The sequence below is a fragment of the Dendropsophus ebraccatus genome, chromosome 5, assembly GCF_027789765.1.
Source record: "Dendropsophus ebraccatus isolate aDenEbr1 chromosome 5, aDenEbr1.pat, whole genome shotgun sequence".
Lineage (NCBI taxonomy): Eukaryota > Metazoa > Chordata > Amphibia > Anura > Hylidae > Dendropsophus > Dendropsophus ebraccatus.
The window spans coordinates 53037607-53045463 of record NC_091458.1 but is presented as its reverse complement, the minus strand read 5'-3'; the positions used below and the strand labels follow the sequence as shown (position 1 = coordinate 53045463).

The following is a 7857-nucleotide window of genomic DNA, read 5'->3' as shown; positions in this document are numbered from 1 at the left end:
CCCGACCATCTCCAGAAGCGGGACCCGGCAGGATTAGGTGAGTATAGGGGGCTCTAACGGGGGGTCGAGAGCCTGTCACTCCGGCACGGGGGTGATAGGTTCCCGTTTAATTTGCATATTTTTCTGTCCATGTCACATGGTGTGGTGATGCAAACGGCCTAGTGTCACGTGACTTTTCCCCGGCTGCTATAGCAACCCCAATAGCCGTCGAGCTTTTGGCTGGTGTCAGTTAGTCACTTCCCTCTCTAGGGTGTGTTCTCCCTCTACCTTCAAGAGGGAAGAACGTGTTCTCTGCTGCTCCTCAGGGAAGGCCGCAACTCAGAGTGATCCACCAAACTACCTCCGAGACATATTCCGGTCCAGTCCAGACCAGTCTCATCCTCAAGATCCTTGCTTCACCTGAAGATCTGGGTACATTTCTCAAGTCGCTATCTTCATATCATATATCATAGCCACTTATGTCCCCCTTTGGTCGCCTTTCTGTTCTATATATGTATTTGGAGTACCCTTCAGAAGCTTTGTGACTATATTTAATAGTGCCTCATTGGTAGCTTCTCCTCTTTTATACTTTATTATCTAAGATCTTATTACCTCTCTATCAGTTTCCACAAAATACTCTTGTCTCTTTAATAGTTAGAGGCTGTCCCCTCTTATGCCCCATTCGCTCTTCACTCCAAGTATCCATACGTCTCCCCTCCCAATACCTCCTCTCCCCCTTACCTTTAAATTACATACAAAGGAAAAGTACACCCCTGCCCACTTTATCCACTCCACCGAGTATCTATCCATCCCCTCCTTCCAAGGGTTACCCCCGGATCACATCAAGATTTTATATAGGTAGCAAAGGTGTTAACAGACCAAGGTCAAGGGACATGTGATTGGATCAGGGGCCCAGAACCCGGGCTGACAAAGTGAAGATAAGTGGTGACAAAGTGAAGATAAGTGGAAAGGCAGAGTGTCAATCAAAAGCAAAAAAAAAAAAAGTTTAAAAGGAATCTGTCAGCACCCAGGGCCTACCTGAGGTGCTGACAGTGTGCCATAGCTGGAAGTCCCCTAGTGGGCATGGTACCTTTTGGTAATTTGTCTGTGGAGTGATTTATGTACAGTCTTGGTTGTCCTACTGTAAAGTCAAAGAGGAGTTGTAAAGTCAAAGAGTAGACTGGTGCAAACTGCCCACAGCAACCAATCACAGCTCCTCTTTCCTTTTACCAGAGCTGAGAGCTGTGCTGTAGTTGGTTTCTGGGGGCAGCTTACACCAGTCTAAATTATACACCCTTTGATAAATCTGGGCCTGAGTGTTTGCTTCAGTCATAAACTGCTTACAGAGCACTGATTTGCAATGAGATATAGTTGTGTTGGAGCTGTGGTATGGGGGTAGAGCACATGTCTAGAGACCAACAACAGTTTTTTCTCCCCCTGGGTTCAATTCCTCTTATGGAAAATAAAATGTAGTTATTTTTCTCATTACTTTTCTCATCATTGCATAAAAAAATGGATTCTAAAGCTAATTTGGACCTGTTGGGGAATTCGTTGCACTTTTAAAAGTAATACCATGATAAGAAAAAAGAAAAAAAAATTCCATCAGGGCAATCAAACTCAGGGAAAAAAGGTACTATTGGTTGCTAGAGAGGTGGTTCACCCCTAAATCACGGCTTTAACACAGTCTCAAACAAATATTGAAGCAGCACCAGTGATACAATATGTGGGTCAGAGTGCTTGTCTTACCGGACCGGACCTAGGTCCGTGTTAGGATATCCAAAAAATGTAGAGGAGACAGCACATCCAAAAAGAATCTTCACTTTTAATCACACAAGTGCAACGTTTCGGCTATAACACCAGCCTTTCTCAAGCAGTGATACACAATACTCTCAAGTGCCCAGTATATATGTATGTGTGCACAATCAATGATAATCAATCAATAAAGTGATTCACAAATATAAATAAAGTGAAAAAAGTAGAAAAAGCAGATATTAAAATGCATAGGGTGTAATGTATACAATGTACAGTGTGTCAAAAAGTAAAACTGATCAGTGATCATGAACAATCGGAGTGCAGTATATTTGTGGAAATATCCCTAGTGTAAACAAGCTAAGTATAATACATGTGTAGGTAATCAAAATCATAAATAAACAATCAGTCAGTTAATACATACACAACGCCGATGTCAGTGAATCCACATGGAGGATGACGAGTCCGGAAGCGTCCGCGCCGCCTGCCGATGACGTCACAACAAGCACGCCCCCAGGAGACACCGCCAATCTAGTCACATGATCGGGAACCCAGTCACATGACCGGGAGAAATGTCACATGACGGCCGCGCTCCAAAGCGCATGCGTAGTGTGCCAACCATCAGACAGGAACACAGACCCCTCCATGAGAGTCATCATCAAAGACGTCGCCATGATGAAAGAGGGCAGTTTGCCCTTACATCATGGTAAGGTCCCAGGATATATTTGATGAACATATATAGCGACCAGTAACTAGCAAAGGATAATAAAGGGCAAGAATAAGGGCATATTGTAAAAAATAAGTTAATAGTGGGGTGGGAAAATAAATATGTAAATATATGAAAAAATGATGCTGATAAATGGTAAAGCATATATAGGGAAGGAATAAATAAATATATAAATATATAAATATGGGAATTAATAAAGGGCCGACCTACAGTACATAGGAGGCTAAGCAGGGCCACACAGTGCACAATGAGAATATCTATGACGGGTCATGAGACCCCTAGGGTTATAAGAAGGGGAACCAACCAAGGACATAAAGAAATGTCACAACACTCGTAAAGTACCGCAACAGTCAATGCCCAAGGTACCAACTTCAGGAGACCACACGTAGTGCACGTGTCCTGGGTCGGTAATATGGCTCAACCCTCCTCAGAGAACCCAATTGTCGCCCTTTCCGCACAGGCCCACCTCCAAATAATTGTACTATCGGTCCAGCATCCACCCAGACTAGAGATAGGGTATCAATAATGGATCAAACAAATATAAATATAAAATATAGAGACCATTTATTAAATGCATATATGTTCACCCATATGTCCAAAAAATGAACCATATTAGAGCCCCAATGTGCTGAAAAATATAAAGAAACCATGGCCCTAAAAGATAACTAGACGTCATCAAAAATAGTAATCGTAGAGTCAAATTCCATGTGTGAATTCTGGCGTATGCGTGCAGTAGCTTCCGATTGAAAAAGATCCACAAATCATTCTGAAATAATTCTTTCAGTCTGTAAAGAATGCAAAAGAAAGGACATGTTATAATCATGGTATCGGTCAAGTAGATATAATCAATATAAACATAATGCCAGCATAGGTATAACTAATATGTGATAGATAGAATATGTTATTTCAGGCAAAAAATTACCAAGTCGTATATAGAAATTCAAAACATATGTAACGTTATAAGTACTAGATGTAAACGAGGTAGAGTATAGTGTATCCAGTGTGTACTACTAGCTAAGGGGGCACAAAAGATGTACTCATCAGGGAGCTCAGTGGGACTGTCAATGAGAAGGGAAAAAGAAGAAACAAAAGGGGAGAAAAAAAGAAGAAGATGGAAAAAAAGAAAAAGAGAAAAACAGTGGGTTCAACGACCAGTGGCTGGACCTAATTTGAAGTCAATATTCATACCATTGGGTGTTAGGCTATCTAGTTTGTATATCCATTCCAGTTCACATTTTTTGAGTCTCATCACCCGGTTTCCACCCCTACGAAGTTTAGGTATGTGATCAAGGATGGCGAATCTCAGGTCTTTTTCAGTGTGTCCATGCTCCAGAAAGTGTTTAGGCACAGGTAATTCACACTTCTGGGTACGGATCGTGGACTTATGTTGGTTAAGGCGAATTCTGCACTGTCCTGTGGTTTCACCTACGTACAACATGTTACAGGGGCATTGCAACACATATATAATGAAGTCGCTTCTACAGGTTAAGAAGTGCTTAATGGGGTAATGTTGGCCCGTTATGGGGTGTATGAATGTGTTTCCCTTCATCATTTGGTTGCAATGGCTGCAGCCCAGGCATGGAAAACAGCCCTTCTTGGGTGTACTAAGGTGGGTTTGTGTAGCCAGTGTGTTGATTTTGGGTCCCAGATCTGCCTTCACCAGTTTGTCCCTGAGGTTCCGTGGTCGTCGATAGGCCATGATTGGTGGGGTAGTAAATTCTGGGATGTGTGGAAAGGCTCTAGATAGTGTGCCCCATTCTCGGCGAATGATTTTGGCAACCCTGTTGCTCTGAGTACCATATGTGCTGACAAACGCTATTCTGGGAGCTCTGGGTGCGGTGTACTTGGGTCTGAGTAAATCAGTCCTATTGAGTGGATCCACTTTCTCTCTTTGTTGGCTAATGATGCGAGTGGGGTAGCCCCTAGCAGAAAATTTTTGACACATTCTGTCCAATTGTGTATTACATGTAATTGGGTCCTGGACAATTCTCTTGACCCGCAGTAGTTGGCTATATGGCAGTGATTCTATCATGGCTCGTGGATGATGACTATCAAACTGCAGTAGGGTATTACGATCTGTAGGTTTGACATGAAGATCGCTAAGTAATCTATTGTCATGGATGAAAATGGTAGTGTCAAGGAAATTGAGTCTGGTCATGGAGTGTTCCTTGGTAAACTTGATGTCTGCATCTACTTGGTTGAGGAAATCAAAAAACTCCTCTAGTTGTGTCTCTGACCCAGTCCAAATAACAAAGATGTCATCTATGTACCTCCACCACCTCAGCACATGGCTGAAGTGGTGGGATACATAGATGTGTGACTCCTCAAGGGCAGCCATGAAAATGTTGGCATACGTAGGTGCCACATTAGAACCCATGGCTGTGCCCCTTCTCTGGACAAAAAAATCATTCTGAAAAAGAAAATAATTTTCGGTGAGGATGATGTCAAGTAATTCCAACAAAAAGTCAGTGGCATGTTGAGAGTGATTGCTGGTGGTCAAGATATGCTTAATGACTGCAATGCCCCTAGTGTGGTTAATGGAGGTATAGAGGTCCTTAACATCAAAAGAAACCAAAATGCAATCCTGTGGAACACTGATGTCTGCTAGTTTTGTGAGGAAGTCCGATGTATCCTGTATGTATGATCTAGCACCAACCGCATAAGGTCGGAGGACCTTGTCCAGGAATTGTGCCGCTGGACTGAACAAAGAATCAGTCCCTGAGACAATGGGTCTAGCCGGTGGTTTATGGAGTGATTTATGAATTTTGGGCAGTCCGTATAGTACTGGCGTAACGGGGAAACTCACAATCAAGAAGTCACGTAGTGATTTGTCAATGATATTAATTGTGTATGCCTCATTGATCAATGTGTCCAGTCTCTGTTTGATCCTGAACTTTGGGTCATGTGGTAAAAGTTCGTATACTGTATTGTCATTGAGTTGTCTCGTCATCTCATTGATATAGTCCGATGTGTCTATAACAACAACAGCCCCTCCCTTGTCTGCTGGCTTGATGGTCACGGACTTGTCCAATGTAAGGTTTTTGAGAGCAATTCTCTCACTGTGAGTCATATTAGAAGGGAGAGACTGTGTATGTTGTTCTCGGAGGGCTCTAAGTTGTCTTCTAGTTGTGAGTATGAATGTGTCGATGACAGGGTCATTAATCGGTGGGTTGAAACCACTTTTATTACGTAGTCCCACCTCGTGTAGTGTTAGCTCACTGGGTGTATGCGCTTCCTCCCCCCTAGTGTGTTGTGTAAACCAAACTTTAAGCTTGATGTGTCTATACAATTCATGTAAATCAAGTTCAGTCTGGAACCAGTCATATGAAACAGTAGGACAAAATGACAAGCCCTTGTTAAGGACCAGAGTTTCATCAACAGTTAGGGAACGAGACGAAATATTTACCACTGTTAAGTCCATTAATCGTTGTTCTGATGTGGATCCCTCTGTGGAGGAGGGTCCCTCCCCTGAGCTGTAGTCATTGGGCTCTGTGGTGTCGTCCGGTCTTTCTTGGCTGCACTGCCAAAGCGGTTTCTTGAGGCTCCTTTTGAACTTCCTGCCACCCCTCCTCGTCTTTCTCCAGGGGTGTCGAATGATCCTAAAAAAACGGCAGAATCAGATAAGTCAGTTTCAGTGGTCTCAGACGTCTGAGAACGTCTTTTACGCTTTTGTGGACCCTTAGATGACCCTCCTCTTTTAAATACTGAGCTGTCCTTTTGCCACATATAGATTTTGTCAGTTTTATAGTCATCCTCATCCCTTTGCCATTTTTGGCTTTTGGTGGCTTCCAATGTAGTTTTGAAGTCATCCAGAAGCTTGTTAGTCTTTTCCAAGAAGGTCTGGAGTTCTGAATCAGAGAGAAGAGATTTAAGATTAACATCAAGTTCAGTCATTCGTATCTCGGCCAATTCCAATTCCCTCTGCAAAAATTCCATATTAAGTACAATCAAATCCATAGAGTATTTGTTAGATATATTGATGAATCTCTGACAAAATTCTTGATTGTTGGGAAACAAATTTGGTGTAAGGTGAGAACGCATCCCTCTAGGTATTCTGTTACTCTTGAAGTACTCATTCAAGGTTAATAGGTGTAAACGCATGTTAACTTTCTTTTTAGATTCAGCTTCCCATTTTCTTTTGATGTTATCAGCCCTTGGTCTATTGAGAAAGGTGACATCCCCTGAGATCCTAGCTGAGATTCTGCTGGCCTCCTCGGCTGAGTAGGAACACTGTTCCGGTGTGATCATGATTAGTGATGCAAAAGTAGTAAAAAATAAATCTGTGCTTGCTACCAGGTCCAAGAAACAGTCTCAAACAAATATTGAAGCAGCACCAGTGATACAATATGTGGGTCAGAGTGCTTGTCTTACCGGACCGGACCTAGGTCCGTGTTAGGATATCCAAAAAATGTAGAGGAGACAGCACATCCAAAAAGAATCTTCACTTTTAATCACACAAGTGCAACGTTTCGGCTATAACACCAGCCTTTCTCAAGCAGTGATACACAATACTCTCAAGTGCCCAGTATATATGTATGTGTGCACAATCAATGATAATCAATCAATAAAGTGATTCACAAATATAAATAAAGTGAAAAAAGTAGAAAAAGCAGATATTAAAATGCATAGGGTGTAATGTATACAATGTACAGTGTGTCAAAAAGTAAAACTGATCAGTGATCATGAACAATCGGAGTGCAGTATATTTGTGGAAATATCCCTAGTGTAAACAAGCTAAGTATAATACATGTGTAGGTAATCAAAATCATAAATAAACAATCAGTCAGTTAATACATACACAACGCCGATGTCAGTGAATCCACATGGAGGATGACGAGTCCGGAAGCGTCCGCGCCGCCTGCCGATGACGTCACAACAAGCACGCCCCCAGGAGACACCGCCAATCTAGTCACATGATCGGGAACCCAGTCACATGACCGGGAGAAATGTCACATGACGGCCGCGCTCCAAAGCGCATGCGTAGTGTGCCAACCATCAGACAGGAACACAGACCCCTCCATGAGAGTCATCATCAAAGACGTCGCCATGATGAAAGAGGGCAGTTTGCCCTTACATCATGGTAAGGTCCCAGGATATATTTGATGAACATATATAGCGACCAGTAACTAGCAAAGGATAATAAAGGGCAAGAATAAGGGCATATTGTAAAAAATAAGTTAATAGTGGGGTGGGAAAATAAATATGTAAATATATGAAAAAATGATGCTGATAAATGGTAAAGCATATATAGGGAAGGAATAAATAAATATATAAATATATAAATATGGGAATTAATAAAGGGCCGACCTACAGTACATAGGAGGCTAAGCAGGGCCACACAGTGCACAATGAGAATATCTATGACGGGTCATGAGACCCCTAGGGTTATAAGAAGGGGAACC

At 42.3% G+C, this 7857-nt stretch overlaps 1 protein-coding gene across 2 annotated transcripts in view; it reads left to right on the top strand.

Annotated features, from left to right (window-relative positions):
* Positions 1-247: 247 nt before the first annotated feature.
* The window catches only part of ITGB7 (integrin subunit beta 7), a 50227-nt gene continuing 42617 nt past the window's right edge, over positions 248-7857 (top strand). For both annotated transcript variants that reach the window (XM_069972181.1, XM_069972180.1), the window contains exon 1: positions 248-411. The gene's annotated coding sequence lies outside the window, so the exon portion shown is untranslated. The remainder of the gene's footprint in view (positions 412-7857) is intronic.